Raw genomic sequence first — 26,921 nt, 5'->3', positions numbered from 1 at the left:
AAATTCAGCTCATGCATCATTTTTATCTCCCTCTATGCCTTTTTCCTATGAGGAAAGGGAAATAGCTGCCCAAGTGATGTTTCCTTCTGCATTTTTTCAAAGCCTGATGGAAAACCAAGCTGCCACTGGGCAAATAGGATTTTTCTGCCAAGGAATTAGCAGGCAATTACTGAGAAAGTCATGGACAACAACCATCACCAGGCGGGCATTTCTCAGCACATGTGGGAATGACAGTCAAAAAAGTGTCCTAAATCAGAACTGAGGATATGAGTTAGCTATTTAGAGGTGAGATTACTATGCAAAGACTATGCAGGCCCTCTATATGCTATTATTTAAATACTGCAATCTTGTTCTCAAGGTGGATTTTTTTCATACTCTATTCTAAGAAGATATTATTTCTACACAGACACACTCAAAATAAATTCTGAAAGTGAGGTGATCTATGCTTCCCTAATATTGCAATTTACTTAAATTATCTCTGTTGTTGGTGTCATTCTGTTTTCTTAGACAGTATTTAGATAATCTAAGTTCTATAACTACTTCTGTGTTGTATCTGGTGTGCTTTATCTAATAAAGTTCTACAATATTTAGGTATCATTATGCACATAGATGTATTGCATGTATAGAGAAGATGCATGGCTAGAACAAGTTGTGACTAATATCCTACTCTGGGGTCATTAGCTTTTGTTGTACAGTGTGTTAAAATCCATCAGACTAAATTAATTAGTAATATGTTTGTGGAATACAAGGGAAATATGTGTGTAACAGTGTCACAGGAAATAATATTGTCTGTCAGAAGCTTGGCTTGTATGAAAACAGGAAAGGCCTATAATAAATGGAAGACTTATCGAAGTAATCATAGAGTAAGACAAGGATATTCATTCTACTGCAAATATTTGTCAGAGTGGTCTGATTCATCCTCCATTGACAACAACTGCTTTAGAGAATCCCCTGTGATCCACATGTAAACTACCAGCCTTGCAGTTCCCACTGCTATCAGTCAGATTCTTCTACATCTCAAGATCAAGCTCAATGGCAGTAGCTTCAAAGACCTTTTATTCTGTCAAGGCAACAAAAAAAAAAAGGTTAGCTAATTTAGAATACACTTTCATGAAATGAACCCAATTAACCTGCCTGTAGTGTATTTCATATTAATTTCTAAGTCCTTTCAGAGAAACCTGTTATTAGTTTAAAATTCTATTCCATCTGGGAAGTATTAAAAAGTGCTTAGGTTTAGGTCATAATAAGTCTTAAATTCCCATTAAAATTACTGTTTAAAGTCTTCCTCAGCTATTTCTTACATTAAAAAAAAAAATGACCAAAAACAAAACAAAAAAGAACCTGAATTAACTGTATGGGACAAGAAAAAAAAGAGAATACTTTATTTTTTTCCAAATCATTTTTTGTTCTTCATTACCCATGGACATTAATGGAGTTTTAATTTGTTGTTACACCAAAGTTTTACACTTCATTAAATCTCTGTGCCAATAATTACGGGCCTTATTGATTTCCTGTCTTTTTAGGTATTCAAGAGCTCTTCAGGGCTTGTCTCCCCCTGGATTGTTTTTCTCACATTGAGATGCCAAGAGAGGTTGAAAGCATTTAAGCTTTCTGTAATACATTCTCATCTTCTTTACCATGTTACAATTAATTAGGTGGACTGACAAGACATTTTTTCCCATGCATAGAATAGTACAGAATTTCTTATGATGATTCTTCTATAGCAAAAGATTTTAAAAAATCTCAACGGTCTCACAATACACAGCAGGGTACATTTGCAACACAAAGATTTAGCTTTTACATTAATTGAGAGCAAAATAAAAAAAAACAGACAGAAAAGGATTGTACTGCATTAGTATTCAAAAAGCAAGGAAAGAATTTAAGCAGCTAAACCAGAACGCAGGAAGGTAGTAGCTGACTAAATATAAAACACTGTTTCCTTTAAGTTATTGGCTACCAAACCACGTGTCTAAACTGACTAGGCATGCCTGATTTGACCTTAAAGTTTCACAGAAGTGCAGTTCCATACTGTGTGTAGGTCAAGAGCAGACCAAACCCAAGCATGCCAGAAACTAAACTAGTCTACAGCATGTGAGATCCAAAACCTTGGCAGAATAGAGCTGGGGTTTTTTTGAGGACTACAAGTTCTTAAGACATATTGAAAGAACAAGAACTGTAACAGAGCTGTAGCAAGTAACATTTTTTTCCCCCAGAAGCTTTCTGGAATGTTATTTTGTCAGATTATAGTTTAATCTGGTTGGGGTAATTTTCCACCTTTCCTGATGAATCTGGGAAGCTGTGTAGTAAGCAATGCAACACACATAGGCCAGGAAAGAAAAGAAAAAAAAAGAAAAAAAACCCCACAATTAAAAAGCACACAAACAAAAAAAACCCAGAAAATAACAAGGACCCTGATGTCTGTCCAAACAGAACTGTCAGTTGTGAGAAATGAGTCCAGTGTTTGGATGTGGATTCCTTTCAAAGTGATTTTACTGCCTCATTTCTGTTACCGTGGCATGTTAGTCTTTTTACTTGGCTGGTGGAGCACTCCCTCGAACAGTATACTGCAGTGGTAAGTATTGCTTCTCACTGAAGAGAAAATTACACCCAGGCCTCACCTTTAATGTGCAAGTGCTTTAACTGATAAGCTATCGTACAAAACAAAGCTAGTGGTGGCATACACTCTTCATCCTTTAGGTACATGTAGGTTTGATTGAGTCATTCTACTTAGGCAAATCTTCTCAGAAGGAGACAAACAACTGAATCACAAGCAAAAGGGATTTAATATGGCTAAACTCAGGTCTGTTCTTAGAAAATCATGTCAGTTTTCAACAGTAACCCAATCTGCAGTTTTGTACTTTACCCTCACACAGAGCAAAGTCTTCCATGAGGAATGCACAGGTAGCCAGCGTGCCAACATTTGTCTGCATCACCCTGTTGCATTAATATGACACTTTAAATATGAAGAATTTGAAGTCACGGTTATTATTTTTTGTATCTAGACTTAGATTTTTACTGTATTTAAAAATATAAAATCACAGAATCATTCTGTCTGTAAGGGACCTTACAAGGTCTACAGACCAACCTTCGGCTCAGAGAAGGGTGATCTCTGAGGTCACATTAAGGCTTTATCAATTCAGGCCTTGAGAATCAATAAACATAAAACTTGAACATCTAAGTAGGTGAGTATAGCTTCACTTCCACAAATTCGCTGAGGAATAAGTTTTATTGTTCTTTATTCAGTCAAAACCCTAAATCACCATGTATTTTGCCTAGTAAGAGGTGAATGATTGAAGAACGTGACTTAGATGTAATAACCAAGCATATCAAAAGGTTTCCTTAGTTTAGGATTAGTTAATTATGTCCAGTTTTACAAAACTTTAAATAATTGGTTGACTTTTTAAAAGTTTATGTAGTATTTCTAAAGGCCTATGGCATCTATAATGGACTCTAGCGGTCCTGTTGTTCTGTTTCTCTTTTTTTCCACACAGTTCTTCATCAATAACATGCTAAGTTTATTTTATTGTGTGGTTTTGCTATGAATTACTTTTGTGTAGTCTTTTATTTTGTTGTTTGTTTTCTTTGGGTTTTTTATGTTAGGTAACTCAGTGTAACATAGAAAGATACCTTGCAACAAATGTGTATTTTCTCTCATTTCTAAAGTTCTGAAGTATATCATTTTGAACTGCGAGTGACTATTTATTAAAATTATTGAGGAATGAAAACTCTTAGATCTGCTGTTCTATGATCATTATTTTCTGAACACAAGTCTCCTTACCTGAATGTGTTCAAATCCATCCATCCTGGACCATAAGGTGTTCTTAAACCCAGGCTATCATAAAATCTGACCTATCTTTTCTTGCTAATTTAATCTTTCCATCAATGTTTAGCCATATACTTCTGTATTTTTTTTCTTTATAAAGCATTTCAACAAATAATTGCACTCTGATGCATTCTTGCACCCCAATGCAGAAAGGAGAATCCTTTAATTATGCCTGTAAAACTAATATTTCACTTTGAATTCATAAAACGATATAGACCTCTTGGGAAAAAGGTGGGGGAATGTGTTACAAAATATCACACTGGTATTTTAAAACTCCATAATGATTGTGTTTTGATCCATAACTGTTTTATTTCTTATGAGAGAGATTAAATCAGAGCACATAAAAGCAGTATTAGATATGCCGGTATTCAGGATACATTTGGATTAAGTTCTACAGAAAATGCTGTTTAGTATCATAAGACATGCTACTTTATGGAATCAAAACTTGATAATAATAACAACATTGTATTGCTCAGGATGATGGCAATGATGTATGATGTCATTTGCCTGAGAGCTGCCCCTTCAAATCCAGCCTAGTTTACTAGCGTTAGAATATTAGCAGTTTACAAATACCCTCCTGATGCCAACATTAAAATCCCTGGCATTCTCAGTTGCCTTCCTCGTGGACAGGTATACAGACCATAACTGACACTTCTACTGGTAAATCAGAAGAGGCCGAAGACTGAGTAATAAGGGAAGATAAACTCTGGTCTCTTTAGATGCAGCGTTTCTAATTTGTGGTTGGATTCCACGTGGACTAACCCTTGAGAAGACAAGAATTTTATTTTGCAATGTTTATTTACCTACTCCATACCCACAGCTATTTTGAAGAAATTAGAAATTACATGAATAAGAATACAAATCTTTCTGGATGATAGTATCAAGAACTAACCAAGACCAAGTGGTTATTTGGTCTTCAAACCAAGTGGACGTTGAGCCCTACATAATCTAGGATTAGAAATATTAGGAAAGTCAATCTTTTTCATGCAACAAAACTGATTGCTTTTAAAATATTTTTTCCTTCTACAAATCACAAGGAAAAGTCAGAGTCTTTAAATTTTTCAGATGGGGCATCTTAACAGAGAAAAAGAATTTTTTTTGCAAGTAGAATATGTTCTTTAGTTTGCTGCCACAAATGGTCTACTAAATGTCATATTTCCTCAATTATCAGAAACTAAAGCACACAAGACGCTTCCAGGGAATCCGCGGAGCCAGACAAGACCCCAGTTGTGCCATATTTGTAATTTAGCTAGAAGCACTGACAGGTGTTCTTCAAGAAAATATTTTTAAGAAGGCATCTATTGTAAAGGGATTACTTTCAAACCATTATTTCTCCCCAGTTTGCTTACGAAAATGTTATAAAGACAACATTACAAAGTTATCTAAGGTCAATGTATTGTCACACCTGTTTTTTCTTTTCTACCTATGAAGCTAACAATCCTTACAAAGTTCAAAATTACCTTGTCCTGATATCTTCATTTATAGAGAAATGCATGTTGGGATAGTTAGTGCTTTATTATCCTACAAGGAAATATATAAATAATGTCCTAATATTTTTTCCTAGTTTAATCTCAAACATCAGAACTAAATGGACTGATCTGTGATTCCACAGTCATTGCTTTTCTTCCCTTTATTAAAGAGAGAGAAATTGTCCTTCCTTCACCTTATCTCAGTGTTCTCTTACTTCCAAGGATCTTTCCAATCTCCGTAAAACCTCAGGGTAAAACCAAAATGCAAAGACAGGTTAGGCTTTTTTTTCAGAATTCATGGGTAAAGTGTTATCAGATCCTTCTCTTTGAAAAATTTAGTTTATTAGAATTGTTTTTGATCTTTTCTTTCCCTCTTCTGGCATTTATTTCTATCCTTTCAAATATATATATTTTTAATTGTGTGTGTATCTGATCATAACTTTTTCTGAAAAAAAAAACCAAAAAAGGAAAAAAGGGTCCTTTAATTTTTTAGCTCTTCAGAGTATTCCATTTGAATGCTCTTCCTCCTAGATAAGTAATGGAACTGTAGTTTCTTTTTCTCTTCTTCTGTACTGTATTATCATCTCTTACCTCTATGTTTTGAATGTTCTCAGAGAACTGCAACTCTTCTCTCTCCTTAACCTTTCTGACTTTATCCTTGCATACTTGCCCTATTTCTTTATATAATGATATATATCATTGCTTCTACTTTGTGAATAATCTTTTTGATTTAAATATCATCAAATTACTACTGGAGCAGTCAAATACACCTCTTCTTATGCTTTACTCTTGCCTGTGAACTGAATTCATTAGCTGTTGTGTATATAGGACTTTTTAGTGAGTGTCAGCTTACTGTATTCCCTTTTGCTACATAATTTTTTTTCTAAGAGAAATTAAATATTTGACTTATTGAGGTCACTTTTTTAAAGTATATTATTTTCCTTTCCAATCCTATTTCTTACTAAGTAATTTCACGAAAATTACTTTCAGTATTCAAGTTCTTAGGTTCTTCCATTTTTAAATCAGCAAAAAAAAAATCAATTTAGCTGAATATTATATCTTTATAATTTCTTCCATTCACTGAACTGAAATGTTGAACTGGACAGAATTTCCCATGTCACTAAATCCAGTCTATTGCAGCCGACAAGCCTTACAACTGCTATTCTCAACTGATCCATCTTTATCTTAAATAGCTTGTTTTTTAATCCTTTAACTGATATTAGAAAGTTGTTCTAGAATCTTACCTTCTTCTAATTTACAACCTAACTGTGCTTATTATATGCACATAATTCTTGACTAGCTTTATTCTTTATTCTAATTATTTCTTGTCCTTCATGTCTCCTCCCTCTTTTAAAAAGTTATCATCAACCCATTCTAAGAAGCTGAGCTTTATGTGTTTACTGTATTGTATTTTTCAAACAGAAGGTTTAAATATTTAAAATGCTATTATATCTTGTATATCTTGTCTGATCACTGTTAATTGTTTTCCCACATTCTCCTTGTTTGTTTGTTTGTTTGTTTGTTTTCTTACCTTCCCCACAAGCATTCAACAGGTTGTCTCATCTCCCTCTGAACTCAGAATAAATGTTTATGTTCTTGGTATGTAGTATTGTTTTTTCACATTTTTGCCTGGTGGGAAGGCTGTATAAATATCATTTCTGTGACCTTGGTTCCAGTTAGACTTCAAAGATTCGTATCCTTCATTTGTGTCGTATTATATCTCTATCAGTGGAGTTGTACCAACAAGTAGACTGGATTCGAGTTTGAATTTCTTTAAAGTAAATTCCCATTGCTAAGGAGTTTGAGATCTTGGTTTTGGTAGTATTTGAATCTTTTGCTAAAGTCAGGGTCCACTTCTGGTCATTAAAGCCACGGTAACTCTATTTGCATTTGTTCAAGATTTGCAACAGTGTTGCTGTAATCATATGGTATCTCATAGAATTTAGCTGATAAAAACTGAAGAGTCTTTTAGGGTCATTTCAGACAAAGATTTTCCAACTCTCTGAAAATCATGATGGAAAATATTTCTACAGCATTCATTTCTTGCATTTAATGTATATGATTGGTATGAATATCAGATAAAATTTAACTCATTAGTTTACATAACGGCAGTCACTACAGGGATAAATATCTCTGTATAACATTAAGCACTAAATGAAGCAGAGGAAAGAAGTACTTAGCATTAAATTAAAAAAAGACAAATAGCAATGTAGTTAATTACATTTTAATTCAACTCTCTTAGTTTGCATTAAAGTTGTACCTGTGGGAAGATTTCTTTAGCATCTCTTTCACACCAGCTGAAAAAAGTCAACCAAGTAATTTGTCTATAAAGCATCCCAGCACAAAACAAACAAGCAAATAAATAAATACTGGACAATATGCTATTATTTTATCTCCTAGAGTCTGAAAATGGCTCTAAACCTCTCAAGCATAAGCACCTAATATGCATACTCATCTTTGAATTTCTAAATATCATTTACCATTCTGTGTTTTGGAAAATAATATTCAGTAGAGTCAGAATCAAACATAAGATGTTTTCCAGACAATACTTGCACCTTTGAATTATATGTTATTAAAATTATTTCCTTTTCCAGAATGATTTCTAGAAAATGGTGGGGGTTTTTAAATGTACATGATTTGCTCACAGCTAGTATTTCTTGGAAATCCAGGGAAAGAAAAGAGTGAAGAAAATTTAGGTTGTTTTTTCAGCCTACAGAATTTAGACTTTTCTTGTTGAGACAGAATGACTACACAAGAATACATGGTCTATTGTACATTGAATATTCTGAGCTCCAGACCAGTTCAGAGTGAAGGAAGATTGTCAGGGCCTTAATGCAAGGTCCAGTCTTCTTTCAGGTGCAGTGCCTGGATCAGGCCTAAGCAAAGCCAGCTGTGCTACAGCCCAATATATCAGCAGGTATTTTCAGCTTAGGACTGCCAGAAAACAGCGTGGAGTTTTGTACTGGGCATAAATGGCAGGGTTTGGACAGTGGAGGCTGAAGGGACTGAGCACAAGGTGTGGCAAGAATAAGGTGAGTTGAAACAGTTTATGTCTTCTCAATACATGACTCAGTACTTAAAAGGTAATGTTAATTGGCTATAAATTTAATTGAGTGAAATTTTCCAAATCAAAACTTTTTTGCCATCAGTAAAGATGGGAGCTCATACTACATTTAGGCCAAATCAAAAAGGCGAATGGAAAAAAACCAAGAACATGAAATTTGGCATGCTTGAGCCTGGCCATAATGTCCTCTGTCAGTATAGTTAAAGGTCTAGTATTCTATAGCTGTGCCACATAAGTAATCAGAGACAACTATAATTAATTATTGATTAGTAGTCATGCAAATATTCAGTGGTGCTTGTTCTCCTGAGAGGTTATCAAAGAGAAAATTATAATACAACTTTTAGAACAATTGCAGTGTTTGCTAGCATTTGAGGAAAGCACAGCACGAAGTTTAATACTAAGCCACACAGTGGTAAAGAATGCATTTTCTGTTCTGCTTCTGTGAGCAGCTATGATGCTGTTCATTAGCTCTTATATGACGTTAATACCAGCTAACAACAGTAATGCTAGCACTGGTAGGTTCCTCGATGCTGAGATGTGACCGTATCAGAATCTAATGACAATGGTTTAGTAAATCATAGAATCATAGCATAGTTTGGGTTGGAAGGGACCTTTAAAGGTCATCTAGTCCAACCTCCCCTGCAATAAGCAGGGAGATCTTCAACTAGATCAGGTTGCTCAGAGCGCCATCCAACCTGACCTTGAATGTTTCCAGGGATGTCACATCTACCACCTCTCTGGGAAACCTGGGCCAGTGTTTCACCACCCTCATTGGAAAAAATTTCTTCCTTATATCTGGTCTAAATCTTCCCTCTTTTAGTTTAAAACCATTACCCCTTGTCCTATCACAACAGGCCTTGCTAAAAACTTTGTCCCCGTCTTTCCTGTAGGCCCCCTTTAAGTAGTGAAAGGCTGCAATAAGGTCTTCCTGGAGCCTTCCCTTCTCCAGGATGAACAACCCCAATTCTCAGCCTGTCCTCATAGGAGAGGTTCTCCATCCTTCTCATCATTTTTGTGGACCTCCTCCAGACCTCCTCCAACAGCTCCATGTCTTTCCTGTGCTGAAGACGCCAGAGCTGGATGCAGAACTCCAGGTAGGGTCTCACGAGAGCAGAGCAAAAGGGCAGAATCACCTCCCTTGACCTGCTGGCCACGCTTCTTTTGATGCAGCCTAGTATATAGCTGGCCTTCTGGGCTGCAAGTGCACACTGTTGGCTCATGTCAAGCTTTTCATCCACCAGTACCCCTAAATCCTTCTCTTGCCGCGGGGCGACTTTCAATCCCTTCATCCCTCAGCCTGTATTGATTGCACTTGGCCTTGTTGAACCTCATGAGATTCAAATGGGTCCACTTCTCAAGCCTGTCCAGGTCCCTCTGGATGGCATCTTGTCCCTCAGGCATGTCAACTGCACCACTCAGCTTGGTGTCATCCACAACTTGCTGAGGGTGCACTCAATCCCACCGTCTATGTCTCTGATGAAGATTTTAAACAATAGTGGACCCAGTGTAGCGCCCTGATGGAGACCACGCGTCTCCGATCTCCATCTGGACACTGAGCTGTTGACTACCACCCTTTGGATGCCACTATCCAAAAAATTCCTCATCCACCAAAGAGTCCACCCATCAAATCCATATCTTTCCAATTTACAGAGAAGGATGTTGTGTGGGACTGTGTCAAAGGCCTTGCAGAAGCCCAGATAGACAACATCCATAGCTCTTCCCTTGTCCACTCATGTAGTATCATAGAAGGCCACTAAGTTAGTCAGGCAGGACTTGCCCTTGTGGAAGCCATGCTGGCTGTCTTGAATCACCTCCCTGTCCTCCATGTGCCTTAGCATAGCTTCTAGGAGGATCTGTTCCATGATCTTCCCAGGCACACAGGTGAGACTGAGAGGTCAGTAATTCCCAGGGTCCTCCCTTCTACCCTTTTTAAAAATGGGTGCAATGTTTTTTGCAGTCACCGGGGACTTCACCTGACTGTCATGACTTTTCTAATATGTAGAATGGCTTGGCAACTACATCAGCCAATTCCCTCAAGACCCTGGGATGCATTTTGTCAGGTCCCATAGACTTCTGCATGTTCAGGTTCCTCAGGTGGTCACAAACCTAATCTTCTGTTACAGTGGGAGGGATTTTTCTCTCCCAGTCCCTACCTTGTCCATCCACTCGAGAGGTGTAGGGAGAGAGGTCACCAGTGAAGACTGAGGCAAAAAAGTTGTTGAGTACCTCAGCGTTCTCCTCGCCTGTTGTTACCAGTTTGCCAGTCTTGCTTATCGGAGGGTACGCTTTCTTTGACCTTCCTTTTCTGGCTTACATACCTGATAGTTTAGTAAACGAAGCTTCAGCTTTTCAGGACGGATGTTTTTAAATATCCTACTGTGTTCGTAACTGGCTTTCTTTTCCTATAGTATTGGAGATCTTGAATCTGTAAAATGCAAAGAAGCCTCTGCTCTGATTTTTTTTTTTTTTTTTGTAATTGGTTCTATTACAGTGATATAAATAAATTTCTAGAATCTGGGTGCAAACCCATATCTGCCTATTACTGTGCCCTCATGCAAAATCTTATTTTTGATGGGTTATCATTACCTTTTTTTATGTTGCAGTAGATGTAAAAACAAATATTTTTCTTTCCTCAAGTATTTCCTCAAATATTCCTCAAATATTTTCTTTCCTCAACTTGCTTCAAGTAATATTAAAACACCCATCTCCAGGTCTGTTCAGATGTGATTGGATTTTAGTGGTCCATTACATCGGCCTATACAGATGAATAATGTGGCTATTATTTCAGTTGAATTTATAGCATGTTCCAAGTATCTTTGGAATGATAAAAATAAGTTTAATGCAATCCTCAAATCTGAGATATTTCTAAACTACTTACTAAAGCACTTTAAAAACTCTCTAATATTGTTTTTAATTCAGTGTTCATTTAATGTTTAGATGTATGAAAATTAAGAAAAAATATTAAGAGATCCTGATCATTTTCATTGACTTGATTTTATCAGCTGTTGTACGTGCTTCAGCATCAAGAATTCCAATGAAGGCTGTTGATTTTCTTCATACATTCAATTTTGATTGAGTTTACTGAGTTAAATCTAAACCATATTACATTTAATGTTTCAAGAACTGGGTGATCTCTGCTAATGTACTGCAGAGCCTTTCACTTTCTTGTTGCTAGCTCTAATTGAAGCTAGATGGCTAAGCAGCATTGTAACCAATAAGTCTCTTTGACAAAATTAAATAAAACGGTGGTCCTACCCTAACTTCTGGTAAAACATACTCAAATGGGGCACTATCAAAACAGCAGTAAGGGCCAAGCAGATGGAGCAACCATACTACTTCACTAACCTTATAGTTTTCTCCTGTTTCATGATTGAAACAACTGTGCATTACACTTCAGAAAAACATGCTCGTTTTTCCTCATGGGAATCACTTAGCCTTCCTATCTGCAGCAGAACATGTCGGCTTCTTGTTCACCAATTATGGAATTAAAGAGCAGCTCAGTGTTCCCTCAGGAAAAACGGAAACAAAATAACTTGTGACTATATTGCTATCATACTAGTTATGTCCCAGGGGCCAAGTTAAGAGTGAATAGGCAGAGACAGTTGAGGTACTTCCTAATTTTTGACTGCTTGACTTTCAGCACTAGTACTGATCTTTCAATGTAATTTTGTTTGTAATAGTAAGAAATCGGATTAGTTTACTTGCCTGTGTGTCTATTAGCTGTCTTTTAGAAGCAGAGAATCTAATCAAAACAGGAGAACTCCTTTTATTTGTTTTTCCTCTTGGTTTTCTCTTGACTCCTGTAGCATTGCTGTTTCTTTTATAGGCTTGTCAGTCATTCTCTTCAGGGTTCTTTACCTTGCTTGTGGCATCTGAATTCTGTTTGCTCAAAATTTAAGAGTTTTTTTTTTTTCTATCATCACTTGTCCAACACTTCTTTTTAGTTTCAAGTATAGGTCGTTATTAAGTAGTGTCTTATCTTTTATTTCCCTGAGTACTGAGCATCGAGTTGAGGTCATTGATCATACCAGAATTCTTGCACATGTCAAGGTTACATTCCAATTCTTATTTCAAGCATTCTTTTAATTTTCATGAAGTGTTTTAGTGAAATCTGTTTATGTCACTATTATATTTTTCTTGGATTAAATCTTCCTGCTTCTTTTACAAATACTCCTACATAAAATGAATAATATTGAAGCCCCAGTAATTTGAAAAAAGGAAAGTAAGTACTACAACGTATATTTTAATATAGGTCTATGTGGTAAAAGGCATCATATATTTCTGAAAGTGATACAGATATATATACATATATACATATACATATATTCATGGCCCACTGCAAAACTGAATACATTCTCCTTCTGATTCAATGCTAGCTAAAGTGTGTTTTCATGACTGTATTGTATCATATTGAAAAAAAACACACTGACATTTAATATGCCTCATGTTTCCTATTACAGATGATTCTCACAAACTTTTCTTTGTGCAATTGACAAAATGTTATGGTTTGACTTCTGTGTTTGCCAACTGACATAGCTCTGAATGCAGTGCTTTCATTTTCTCTTGTGATATTCTGTTCAGATATAGTGGCATTTCTATAATATTAAAAATAACCCTTTTTTCCATTTCTCACCCATATTCCTTTAAGACTCCCTACCAGAACCACTGAATGTTCCGATGTGAAGCTAGCATCTTGCCAGACCACGGAGACATAGTGCAGATCCACTGAGAGGAAATGTTTGTTGCTGCAAGGCCTCTGTGTGAAGAGGCAGAAACAAACCCTTCTCCCCTAATTGAGCCCCATGGAGCTGAGTTCTTCCCAGCCTATAAAATACTGACAGATAGACAAGCATTTTAAATTTCTTTCTTTCAAAACAACTTTCAGACATCATGCAGGTGAGAGGTTATCTGACTTCAGTGATGGGGATGAAGGGAATAAGGACAGCTTCATCAGTAAAGCTTGGATCAATACAGGACTTCAAAATCACCTCTGTCATGTAGAAATTAGCTAGGCAGTGCAGTCTGTGTATAGGGCAAAGTTACAACAAAAGCAGTACCTAGAGGAAAAAAGAAAAATCTTGTACAATAAGAAGATTTTGTTTGTAATTCTATGCCTTGATTCAGTAGGCTAGCCAGAATAGCCCAAGGAAACAATACCAGCACAAACAAATGGATTATAACACAGTCCCTGTACATATCTTAGAGGAATTTTGTTTTGTATTCTCCTGACATAACATATAGTAAATGTTTCTGTGAGCCATATTGATTGTTTTTACAAACTAGGCTATTTAGGCCGATGTTGCAATATCTTAAGTACAGACAGTAGCAGACGAATTGTGAAAGGCTCTTCTGCCTTATTGGTAGCTTCTCACTGAGATTTTTTAACACTTTTGCATTGGATGATTTTTGTTCAATTACATTAATATTTCACAGGAAAAACAAAATGTACAGAACAGTCTGACAGTAGTGTTAGTCTCTAAAACTGATGAAAAGAGCACAGTCCATTTCAGTGTTCTTGATAAGAAGGTTGGACCTTATGTATTGAGGCTTTGCATAATGGATAATTTACTCAATTCTTCTGATACAGTAATTATAATAGACTGCATTCTTGTATCCTTTCACTAAAAATTTATTTGAAGAGTGTCTGACACAGGATATTACTCACAAAACATTAACTTTGAAAGCACTGAAAAATGAGGGGTTTATAACTTGCATATAAATCCTGTATATGCATACATGTAATGCATATGTATATGCATAATGTAATGCATACATACATATTTAACCACACCAGAATTTAATTTCAAAATATATTAAAAATTGAAAATCTTTTTAAGTAAAGTAAAAGCTAAAAACAAAAACTGATGTTTTTCCTTAAAAAAAAAAAAAGGCACCAACCTAGTCTATCTAGTGTATGTCAGTTTGATTATGGCCTATTAATTCCCCCGGTAACTCTAAAGGATAGCAACCCTTTCTTTTTCTACAGATTCAAGTTTCTATAAGATTGAAAATTCAATACTTCTTGCTGTCACATATGCCCGAAAGGGCTCTTAGTGGTTTCTTAAGGGTCCCTTCACAAAATGTTGTCACCAAATTACTTCTGAGGACCTGTGTTATGCTCAGAAATAGTGTTGAAGGCCTGAGGGTTACAGTAAGAGTCTGCCTGCCCCCTAACTGCTGTGACCTGTCAGAAATTCCACAAATAATTCCTCTGAGGGTCTTAGGGCTTCTGATTGCTTGCAGAGCTCTCCCAGCTGATAACAGTAACTCTCCAACAAAAAGATTTAACAAAGACAAAATGTTCAAGTTTTGAAGGTGGTGACAGGTGACAACTATTCCTAAAGTTATATCTGTAAGTGTTGTTGGCAACTTCACTTGTTTGTGTCACTTTCTTCTGTAATTTGAGGTGCAGCTGACTTTCTGGTAACATCTGAGAGTTTGCTCTAATAAATCCATCCAGAGATGCAGTGTGATGGCCAGTGCCTTTGATCTCCCCTACTTTCTTTCAGGGAAATTTATATCCCCATTCTGTGAACTTTTGCCCTGCAGATCTAAGTTTTCTATAAGATAGGATGAGTGTTTTCTGACCTACAGTGGAGGAATGTGAAGTAGTTCGTGGACTCTTTTGGAAATAATGCCTGCCATATAGTTGTAAAGCTTTAGGTCAACAACTCAGATGATTCCTCTAAAACCATGGTTACCCTAAAACTGGGAAGCAGAATGAAATGTCTTGACCAGGCTGACACAGCTAGTCTGCGGTAGTAACGATTGAATTCAGTTTTCCTGAATTAGGTACCAGCTCTGATATTTTGCTGCTTTGCTATTGAAAGTTTTTAAGTCAAATATATTTTCCTTAATGTAAACACATGAGAGTTTTTCACAGGTTATATAAAAAAGATGTCTCCTCCTTTACCTTAGAGAAACTAATCAATAACCCTTCATTTTTTTTTACTAATACTACTAAAATTTAGATTATATTAACATCTTTTCCATCAATTATTTATCTCTTGGCTTTTCAACTGAAATGTATGGTAGTCTAATGTATGGTCCTAAAATAAAGCTTCATGGTGCATGTAAAAGCACCTATAGAAAAAAAAGATATACTTCAGTGATCCTTCACTGAGATAACATATGACTTACACTTTTTATCAACCATAGCATTACTTTCATTAGTTTTCTGAATTTAATAATGCATTTGTAAAACTATCCCACAATGGTAGTGACTTCCATCTATAATCAGTAAGCATTTGGTATTTCGACTTTCTAAATATACAAATATACATACATTTCCTAGGAATTAGTGAAAAGCTCTTAGGTCATTATGCCATTCACTGAGACTCACTTGGGAACTGTAAAACTCTAAATGGCTCTCATTAATTGAAATATCTGCAAAGATAATACATTATTGTGTAGGCTGTTTAAGAAATTGGTATAAATTAGCACTTTAATATTTGACCTGATATGAATCAGTACAATATAAACTATGTGCAAACAGTGTAGATCAGGATTAATGGATTTTCCAAGCTTGTCTGAAATTAAACTTGAAAGTACTCTGAAAGAATATTTTATTGAAAATCTTCATAGCTTGGGTCTGCCCTGTGGAACTGAGTTCTAGGTGTAGGATCCAGATGGATGTTGACACCCAGGGATATCATCTCTCTGTCCCACCGAGACCTACTTTTCAAGGATGGAAAATGCATATTTGTAGGCCAGAAATACATGCGTGCCACACTCTAACAGCTCTCCACATCTGGACAAGAAAGGCAATATGGCAACTGGTTGCACTGTGGGTTACTTGCCTGTTCTCTACGTAAGTTGGGCAAATTACAGGGATCCAGGGATGTTCCCAAACTGTGAGAAACTACTTCAGCCCTATCTGTATCTCAAAGTCAGAAAGTAAATAAAGGTAATCAAAGTAGGAAAGATAATTGTTTCTGGCTATCACCAGATTCCTCATTTAGAAATTTCCATGATAACCACTTAAACTAATTTCCTAAATAAACAAATATGCAGCAAGAACTTTATAAAAAAGGCCATTGATTTTAAAGACTAAAAAAGATGGTAGAAATGCTGTAGGCCTGTAAATGGTTAATTTCATGCTTGTAGAAAATGGGGGGGTGAGGGGATTTTATCAATTTTTATTCTAATGCATCAATCAAAATGAACCATATTAGCTGTTTTTCCTTCAAAATTGCTTCCTCATTCAGAACCTTGGTAGATATAATCATATGCATAGCCACACAACCAAAACAAACTAAGAGTTTAAATATCAAGCACATTTTGTATACTCCAATTGCTCTTGCACTGCCTATTGAAACCTTTTCAATTTTTAATGTTTTTTTTCCAGTCATGTCTACCTGAAAGACATTAGTTTTTCCATTAATGATACTATGTTGTAAGTAATTCTACCTTACTTTTCACTGGATGCCTCCCTCAATGCATTTCTATTTATCCAGTCATTTTGTTCATTCACATAACATAGCCAGGTGTGATTCTGTAACATACCTATCAGAATTCATGTTTATTTGGTTATCTTTCAGTCTCCCTTTAGCTTCCTGGTTTTCCACCACTCGAGCCCCCATGTTCTTTTTTTGTAAATGTGATCTACATTGTTTATTGCAAAATATATGGCCTGCATTTTCCAGTCTTAAAAGATACAAATGTCTACCATTTAAACAACTGAGATAAAATTTATTTCCATTTTCTCATCTTCCTTCCACTAACCCAATAGTTAATCTAAGACAAACACCATCAAAACCAGCAGAAATGGCTTAAGAATGAAAGAAATAAGTAGAAAATCTTTGCTTATTAATATAGATTTTATACTTACATTGTTGGCATATTTGACACTTATGGATTAGTGATGTCAGAAGGATTAATCAGAAGATGTTTCTGGAGCGACAGCTAGCTCTGTTGTTTGTCCTAGTGACAGCTTTTCTTATGAGCCTGCAGGCTTGGAGTCCTTTTCACCTCTGATTATGGTCCTTTGTTTCCTGATGTTGAGACAGCAGTGGCAGTGTCCTCCAGGGTAGGGTGAAGACCTTCTGTGTTGAGCTCTGCAGCAGTGACTTTGGTAATGGTATCCTCCAAGGTGGTGAGAGGAGTCTTAGAGGTGAAGGCTTCCCTACCAGTGTCCTGCCTAGGACAACAGAGGCTTCCTTATGTTAGTTGTGGTGAGGATTGGGTGACAATTACCTAGAGGATGAAGTTGCTCAGCGACTGTATTTGCTCCTGTGTTTCCTCCCTACCCAGGGCAGGGGGACCTGTCTACTCCATGCCTGTTTCACTGCCAGGAGCTGGCTGGTTCTTCCAGGGATGTTCCTTCACATCCCAGCATGTCTTATCCTGTCTGGTGTACAGGCATTGTTCCAGAAGGACAGAGGTATCCTGCAGATCCTAAATGGTGCCCCATCATTCCAAGTTATGTATTTTGGAGCATATTAAGTACAGATTTGTTCTGTTTATTGTGGTGCATGATGTACCTAAAAGTGTGAGGATCAGTGCAATAGTCTGTCCCATGCTTCAGAGGAGTCTTCTGCTCCCTGGCTTCCCGTGTGGAGCTACAGAGTGCAGCGCCCTCATGAGCCAGGATGCAGAGAGTTTTGGCAGTGGAGCTGCCTGGCAGAGTGTTTAGAAAGTGTCTCCATTGGACAAAGGTTTAAGCTTTAGTTTCAGCTCCGATGTCCCGGCTACCATAAGTCTGGGTCCTGCTGTCCGTCCTCTGACCTCCAGAGAGAACACTATCCAGGGGCAAGGAAGGGGCATGCTGCCTAACATCTGGAGATTTAGCTTGTATAGCATCTGTAGCATCTGGAGATAACTGACACCTAGTTATTGTTTGCATCCTTGTAAACATGAGAGAGAAATACGAACAACTGGACTGTGTTTCTCCAGTTCATGCACGAGGCCCGCTAGAGAACTATACATCAGTGGGCCTGCTGCTGAGAGAACTCTTTTTCTTCTGGGAGCTTCTGGGTGCACAAAGGAATAGACGTGACTCAGGATGATGCCTGAAGTGCCAAGGTTCTCCACTTCAAGAGGTTTAGACTGGACAGAGACATATAAATCTGCTTTCCTGGTCTGAGAGAGATAAAGGCGGTTAGAGAAGATGACAAACATTTTAATTTTTCTAGAATATTTGAAGGTAGACTCCCGCTTATGCTTTCCTTATGCTATGTGCGGGTGTAGGGTAGTGTCAAGTGTTGGGTGTGCAGGGCTCTGAAGGAAAGAAAAGAGCAGAAGGGGGCCACTGATCTTTCCATCAGGAAAATGTGGAATTTTTGCTGCATGCCCTGATACTGTGTATTTCTGTGTGTGAAAGTGTGTGTGTTAATGTAGAGCTACCAGGACAACTCTTGGCTGTAGGTATTTTTTTCATTAACATATCTTTTGAAAGCGAGAAAGGCAGGAGAGACAGAGTTGCCTGGTACCTTTCCCTGGGAAGGAGACTGTCATTGGTGTAAGTGTCAAGACTGACAAAATGGTCAAGGAACATAGATTCATAGAATCATTTAGGTTGGAATAGACCCTTAAGACCATCAAGGCCAACCATAAACCTAAAACTGCCAAGTCCTCCACTAGACCATGACCCTAAGTTCCACACCTACGTGGCTTTTAAACACCTCCAGGGATGGTGATTTGACCACTTCCCTAGGCAGCTTGTTCCAATGCTTGACAACCCTTTTGGTGAAGAAAGTTTCCCTAATATCCATCCTAAACCTCCCCTGGGACAACTTGAGGCCATTTCCTATCGTCCTATCACTTGTTACCTGTGAAAAAAGACTGACACCCACCTTGCTACAACCTCCTTTCAGGTAGTTGTAAAGTGTGATAAGGTCTCCCCTCAGCCTCCTCTTCTCCAGGCTAAACAACCCCAGTTCCCTCAGCTGCTTCTCATAAGACTTGTTCTCTAGACCCTTCACCACCTTTGTTGCTTTTCTTTGGATATACTCCAACACTTTAATGTCTTTCTCGTAGTGAGGGGCCCAAAACTGAACACAGTGTTCAACATGCAGTCTTACCTGGGCTGAGTATCACTTCCCTAGTCCTGCTGGCTACACTATTTCTGATACAAGAAATATTTCTTTGCACTTGAGAGCAAAGAACCACAATTGTTCTCTGTACAAGCAATGCAGAGCCTCTCTGGGTGTTCCAGAAGCTGGAGGTGAAAGAGACTTCTGGAAGGCATGTCAGCCATTGCCCTCACCTATGCCTGTATAGATTGCAAAACTGAGAAAGGGTGACTGCCCTGTCACATGCTGTGCATCTTCCAGCGGGGCGTTCAGCGTGTGTGTTCTTTGCCAGCTTCTAATCTCCCGTGCTTTTCCGCTTCTTCCGTATTGTAGTGTGCTTTGTCTGCAGAGCTCTTCCACCATTGCTGTGCTAAGAGTGCACCTCTGCAGGGTGACCATGTGAGTGAACAATTCATCATGTGTACCAGTCCCATAGAGCACAGCTGTCAGCGTGTGATATGTGTGATGCAAAACCTTCCACTGAGTCAGTCCTCTTGGCAGAGTTCGTTCTGCAGAACACAGTGTCCTTTAACAGAGATACCACTCAATCTTCTCTCTTATACGAGGTGCCTGAGAGGGAAAACTCACTGAGAGAGCGGCAGTGCTATTCAAAGTGTCTGATATTCCATGGGGATCTAACTAATAAGCAAAAATCAGTTTTTCCAAAGTCTTTCTGGAGAAGCTAATAATCACAGTTATGAGGAAGGAAACATGGTGCAAGGACGCATGTCAGGATATGGGAGGAAAGAATTTAGTGCAAATGTCTCGAAGAGGCATAAAGAGATCCAATGGCAGATGCCTTTGAGCTAGATCGTTTGGCATCTAATTGGGGAATGTGGAGTGGGGAGAATAGATGGCTTTAGAAGTGAAGTAAGTTGCCTATAAATACAGACATTTAGAAAAATGCTGTGAACCTTTCTATAGATGTTTTCATTTGAAAACTATCCAAGCATTAAAAGGTAGCTCATCAGTAGCCTGTAACAAGTTAACATTTTGCAGAATATATTACTTTGTCAAGTGATTAATTAAGTTATCAGCTGGTTCAGGCAACAAAAAGTTACTTTGATTTTAATGCATTCATAGTTCAAGAGTTTAACTGAAAGTAATGTAAGAGAACCCAAAGAATATATTTCTTACCAAGCTGCTTTACTTTCCTTCTGGAGTGATAATGCAAAAATGATGTGTTGGTCATTTTATCATAAAAATCAGTTGTCAAAAGACTTAATATTTGTAAGTGAAAGAATTTTAGGCAAATAGGGATAAAGATTATAAGAAACTCTTTCTTTTATGAGTCTCAGAAAACCAAGCGTGCTTTAAAACTCTATTATAAGCTTTTTTTGGCTTTCTTTCAACCAAAACTACAACTTGTAAGCTTTCAACACATATTCTAGAAACTGATGAAATATTAAAAAGGAAGTCATTAGTCTTTTATATGAGTTATACTTCATTCTTAGTATGTCCTTACGTGGTTAAAGATTTCTAACGACCTACTAAAGTCAATAAATTGAAAGAGCACTTTCGGTTTCTAGAAGTTCAACTCAAAAGTCTTTATGAGCTTTTACTGAAAAGGTTTTGGTCTATTTCAACTGTAAATCATAATTATGTCATAAATATGCCACTCAATAAAGCATAAAATTAAATCATTCATATAATGTCACCATTTAAGGATATTAGTATTTTAAAATTCTAACATACATGATACTGTTCTTACTCTATCAATGGTACTTCTCTTTTTTATTTGCTTGTCTTCTTTCTGACAAAATTATTTTCAATTTTGTTTGTATAAGGACTCTAAATGTAAAACATAAAAGTAATATATAAACAAAGGAAGCTGACCTTTAAGTGCTAGTATTCAGTAACGGGCTTTTCAGTGACATTTTGTCAATGTAAATATGTTAGATATTATCACATTAATTGATCTGACTGAGAGCTTTTCATTTAGAACCAAACTGAAAATATTACAAAACCTTTACAGTCACAGTTTAGTAAAAAATCATTTCAGCTGTTCATTAACATTAAATTAATCTGTCTTCGGAGATCTAAATATCATAAGTATTGAGATTTATCTGCATTATTATGTACTTTTTTCTTTCATGTAGAATTATTCTTAAAATTAACTACCATCATATCGTAGAATCATAGAATCTTAGAACGGTTTTGGTTGGAAGGGGCCTTAAAGATCATCTAGTTCCAACCCCCCTGCCATGGACAAGGACACCTCCCACTAGATCAGGTTGCTCAAAGCCCCATCCAGCCTGGCCTTGAACACTCCAGGGATGGGGCATCCACAACTCCCTGGGCAACCTGTTCCAGTGTTTCACCACCCTCACAGTAAAGAATTTCTCCCTAGTATCTAATTTAAATCATAAATTGACAGAGGATTTTCAGTTCTCTGAAAGATCCGGTCACAAACTCTCATGCAGTTCTAAACCATCTCAGTTGGCTAAAAATGTTGCTCTGTTTAATGCATTTTTACTTCATTTTATTATTTTTCTGCAAAATTATCCACATGAGAAGTGTGGATTTAGGAACTATGTAAATAGTAAACATCTACAAGTTAAAGAAAATAATTAGAGCTCAATGATTTTGAACACAACATTTTTGGATTATTTTTTTTACATGGCAGTGCGGCTAGGTTCTGACTGAAATTAATACTGCTTATCTATAGGAGAAGAGAACTTTGGGAGCTATATAACATTTGTGCTACTAAGGTCATAAAGACCGGTACTTTTAGTGGTGTTTACTATATAATAGTGGACCAGTACTTGTCAACTCATTTTTTTGTTTCTGTTCTACTGCTAGACATAGTGGAGCATTGTTAGTGGCCATAGTGGTCATAGTGTTAGTGGAATTAAAAAAAAAAAAGTGCCTGTCATTCACCACTATTAAATTTAGATTTATTTGTCCCTTCTCTCTTCCTTCACTCTGCCATTGTTTTCTGTATGTACAGATGTTTGGAGGACTGACAAATTTGTTACATGTCATATTAATCCGTTGGATACTTGTAGCCTTCCATTACTGTGGACTAGAGTTCTGTTGTTCTTTTGCCCTGTGCGTATGAAAAAGGTGTTATAGTACAACTCCTTTGCTATTTAATAAATGCTAATTTCAAATGTGTAGTATTTGGAGATTTCTACTTGATACAGTTCTATTCTGAAACAGTTCCAAATTTAGAGAAAGCATTACATTCATGAGGTGGGTGAGAAGAAAAAAGTCTTTTGTTGGACCAACCTATCTCTACGTGGCTTCACTGGCCATGTAGACCTTTTCCCAGTACAGCCTGTCATGGTGTGAGTCACTTAACTTGAGTAGCTTTGTGGCACTGCAGAATGCTTTAGCGGTTTACCTAGCTCTAATCATTGAACGTGAGCCAAAAACTATTTCATATTTTTATTAAGCTTATGAAAAGTTTGTTCTTTGGAAATGTTTGGGGGTTCAGATTGTGGGTTTGGGTTTGCAGGGTTTTCTGCTTTCCAGCACCTCCCACACCCTCATCCCACTTCCCAGGAGATCATCTTATTGCCACTTCTGACATTTGCACAAGATTAGCACTGGAATAACTTTGCCAGTCTGCAGGGAGCAATGACTTCTCCTGCACTAGTAAATGAGAAAGAGCATTTTTTTCCAGAAACCTACCTACGTTCTCCTGAATAATAGATATATCAGCTTGCTTACATTTCTGATGAAACTGAGACAAAAAGCCTTCTTTACTATTTGAACACAGTATACAGTAACAATTACTAGAAATTCACCTTTCCAAATGAGTAGTGCAGATGATTTGGAAAATCAAATGGCCTTTGGCAGACACTGACCATTTAGGAGGAAAGCTGCCCTTCCTCTGTTATATAAGAACAGACAGCGGCTCTGTAAAATTTCAGAATACCAAAGAATACAATTCAACAGGAAAAAAGGCTAGGTAGACAGATATTAAAAATGGTCTTCAGGTAAAAATGGCAGATCTGGCTAAGGTTATTAAAAACTCCAAGTTAAGCTTTTAAAGTCTGATTAAATTCTAATGGTATGTCTTCCACATGCTTGCATTAGCAAGCACTTATTTATTCACAGACAAGAAAAGAATATTACTTAAAATTATGTTATGGGCCAGTTTTGAAGTCTAGAAAAATTAGAGCTCATGTTAAATTAGTTCTTTGAATCATTCAGGTAAGTCTTTAAATGCTACAACTCATATTGCAGACATGAAAATATCTCTACTCTTGTGAAAAACAATCAAAGCTGATATCAGCTGCCAAATTTAACATATACATTTTACATATATACTATGTAATCTATACTTTTTTATTTATTTTATTTTCCTGGACTTAGACAGATTCATAGGTTTCAATAGGCAAATTAACAGTTTAGAAACTCCTTTTGCTGAAAGAGATGAGTCTATGTATAAATAGCCCCTTCCATCCTCTGCATTCCCTCCTTAAATCCTTAGGAAACCCTGAAGGTACACACTGGGCAACAGGAGCAGTGACTGTAGTACAAAGATAGGCTGGCTTGGCACAGTTTCCCCTGCATCTATCAGAGCTTTACTCCAGAAATTGTATCGGTTCAATGAATGGACTTCAGGGCAGCTGCCAGCATTCATTTTTGACAGACAACTAAAGATGATGTGTGCCATGTCAAAGGCTCTTGCTACGTTTCAAGGTATTAATGGATAAGCATTGGAAGAATGTGGCACAGGGACAGGCTTGCCTATCATCTATGAAGACTACTAGAAAAAGAAAAATCTCCTTGATGATTATTGTAAAGATTATAAAGAACATTGATATGAACTCTCTTCCAATTCTGTTCCAGAACACCAGAATCTGTCCATCATAAAATACTGCCTTTAGTACGAAGAAATCTGGTGACTATTTTATGGATAGGCAACTTATGAAAATCTAAGCCATTTCAAGAAATCATTTAAGAATGATTTCAAGATACGATTCTGAGTCACTTTTTTCAGTAGCTTATAGGCATCAAGGAAACAATTAAGACCAACTTTTGATCTGTAACTGGTGAGAAGTTAAGAAACAGCACAGAGTTTTTTACCTTCCTTTTCTTTGTTAATTGATATGAGAAATGAAACTGGGGAAAAAAAGCAAAAAAACCCAAACCCTTAAATGTAAGCACAACTCCTGAGATGGCAGAAAAAGGGTGATTTCGGTGGACCTGTGGCAGTTTGCACAAACCAGGGATCTTTCTCTTAGCCTTCTCCAAAATAAAAGTGAGACAATATAATTCTGAACAATTCACTCTTTGTCCAGCTTGACTTTTGTTCTTCTATTTCCTCTAACACAAGCACAAAGTCCTCAGCAAGAAGTCACTTATTTCTGAGACATGTGCCAGGAGCTAGAATTGTTATTATCCTAGATAGCTATTATTGTCATATTGTGGAAGCAATGCAATATATAAATGTTGGACATCAGTCCTATGTTACATATTTTATTTATTGTATGGTGACTAGAGTTAGACTGTTGCAGCTTTTTTTTTTTCCCCAGCTTTTTTTTTTCTTTTTTTCTCATAGGCACAGGCATAGCTTCATGATAAACTGCTGGGGATGAGGCTATTACTAGATGACACTGTAAAAATCTTTACCTCCCAAAAATGCTTCTCTGAGGTGATTCTCATAGCTTTCATTGCCAAAAGCCTGAGGATGCATCTAATTTAGACAAGGATTCTGCATTTCCAAATTATGCTCTGATTTTTTTTTTTCTGCTGGCAGTTTGACATGCTCTCTTTTGTATTATTATTATCATCATCTATAATTTAACAGCTCTCTTTTTATAGCCGTGTTAAGGTCCCCACAGTCTAAGCAAATATGCTATTGACCATAGTTTATGTCCACAATAATAAAAGAATTTGTCATTTCACCAATTTTCTTTGCTATTTGTAAGGCTTTCTATCCTACCTACTCAGGCTTCATTTTGTTCTGAAGACCAAAGGGTGCTTTAGTATGCGGATGAATCACAGAAGCAATCTATCTGTCTACCAGAATTTTGTATTTAACAGGTAACATCACTAAGGATTTTATGGCAAAGGACAGGCTGAATCATTTCTGTTAGTACTGCATCCCTATGCTGAGTTCCTGCCAAGACAGCATAGTTATAAAACTATAATTTTAGCTGAGACTATAATTTCTCATTTCAGCATAGGAAGAATTTCTTGTTTCATTTTACTGGCATAATTATAGTGGTATTAATGAGTAGGAAACTATAACTGGTAAAATTTTCCCAGATTAAGAGGTTAACTGTTTGTCAAAGATACTGGGCCCTTTCCATAGCTGCAGCAAGACCTGTTGGTTCCTAAACCAAATCCCAATGTCCTTCCCTTCCCTTCCCTTCCCTTCCCTTCCCTTCCCTTCCCTTCCCTTCCCTTCCCTTCCCTTCCCTTCCCTTCCCTTCCCTTCCCTTCCCTTCCCTTCCCTTCCCTTCCCTTCCCTTCCCTTCCCTTCCCTTCCCTTCCCTTCCCTTCCCTTCCCTTCCCTTCCTTTCCCTTCCCTTCCCTTCCCTTCCCTCCCCTCCCCTCCCCTCCCCTCCCCTCCCCTCCCCTCCCCTCCCCTCCCCTGTGCCAGATGTGACTTTTGAACTACTTTTGAGTATGTGATATGAGGATGTGGTTTTACTTGAACACAGGTAATACTGAATATTAAGTATTAGATTCTAAAACGTAGATGGCTGAATATTAATTGCATTTTAATTTCACTAGAGATAACAGGCTATCTTTCCCATTGGACTAAACTGTTAGTAATTACCACAGTCACTCCTAATGAAGTTGATGAGATTTGAAAAGTGTATTTTCATTTCTTGTCTTTCAGTTTCTGGATTGGACTTTCAAATGGTAAGGCTTTCTGCTAGAGTTTTCATGTCTTTTTCATCAGCTGTTGTGAGATTGCACTGAAGTTTTCAGTTCCTGCATCTGGTGTCACAAATGAAATGTTGTAAGTGGTTTTATTATTTTTTTATTTTTCATATTTAATGTTAGGTAACATAATGGTAATTTTAGCTCTCTGCTAATGTCAGCAATTACAGACTGAGAGTTTCAGATTAGACACTTGGGAAAGCAAAATCCACTAGAAGGGCAGTGCAGCACAGGAACAGGCTGCCCAGAAAGGCTGTGGAATGCCCTTGGAGATTTTCAAGCCTTGGCTAGACAAAGCCATAGCTATAGATGGCCTTTTCTAGTGTTGGTCATAGCCCCACTCTGAGTAGAAATTGGCCTATGTGAACTCCACAGACATCCCTCCCAACCAGCACTTCTACCATACCGTGACAATGCTGTGGCTCAGTAAAACAGAAATGGTAAAACGAGTCAGCTGTCATCACAATGGCTATGTATCAGGATAAGCATCCAGGAGAATTACAGCCTTTAGACTTCTCAGTTTCCAGGAACTGCTCCATATCACATCAACATAGGGTGCTAAAAAGGGATGATGAAAAAGATGATCAATTGTCATATATAGGTGATAGAATAGAGAGGTATACCACAAACCTCAGCCTCTCTATTTTCATGGCTTATTTTGGTCTGATAAGAAGTTGCACCATTGCTTGCTCCGGGCTGTCTGC

The 26,921-nt window shown here is 37.2% G+C and overlaps 1 protein-coding gene across 5 annotated transcripts in view; it reads left to right on the top strand.

Moving 5' to 3' along the window:
- The window catches only part of MGAT4C (MGAT4 family member C), a 422,340-nt gene that overhangs the window by 358,093 nt on the left and 37,326 nt on the right, over positions 1 to 26,921 (top strand). The window contains exon 4 of one of the 5 annotated variants that reach the window (XM_074574553.1): positions 26,174 to 26,296. The exons of the other annotated variants lie outside the window; for them this stretch is intronic. The gene's annotated coding sequence lies outside the window, so the exon portion shown is untranslated. The remainder of the gene's footprint in view (positions 1 to 26,173; positions 26,297 to 26,921) is intronic. 5 annotated transcript variants of the gene reach the window in all.

The sequence above is a fragment of the Larus michahellis genome, chromosome 1, assembly GCF_964199755.1.
Source record: "Larus michahellis chromosome 1, bLarMic1.1, whole genome shotgun sequence".
NCBI lineage: Eukaryota > Metazoa > Chordata > Aves > Charadriiformes > Laridae > Larus > Larus michahellis.
Note: the sequence above shows the minus strand (reverse complement) of the source record. Positions and strands in the feature narration are given on the sequence as shown.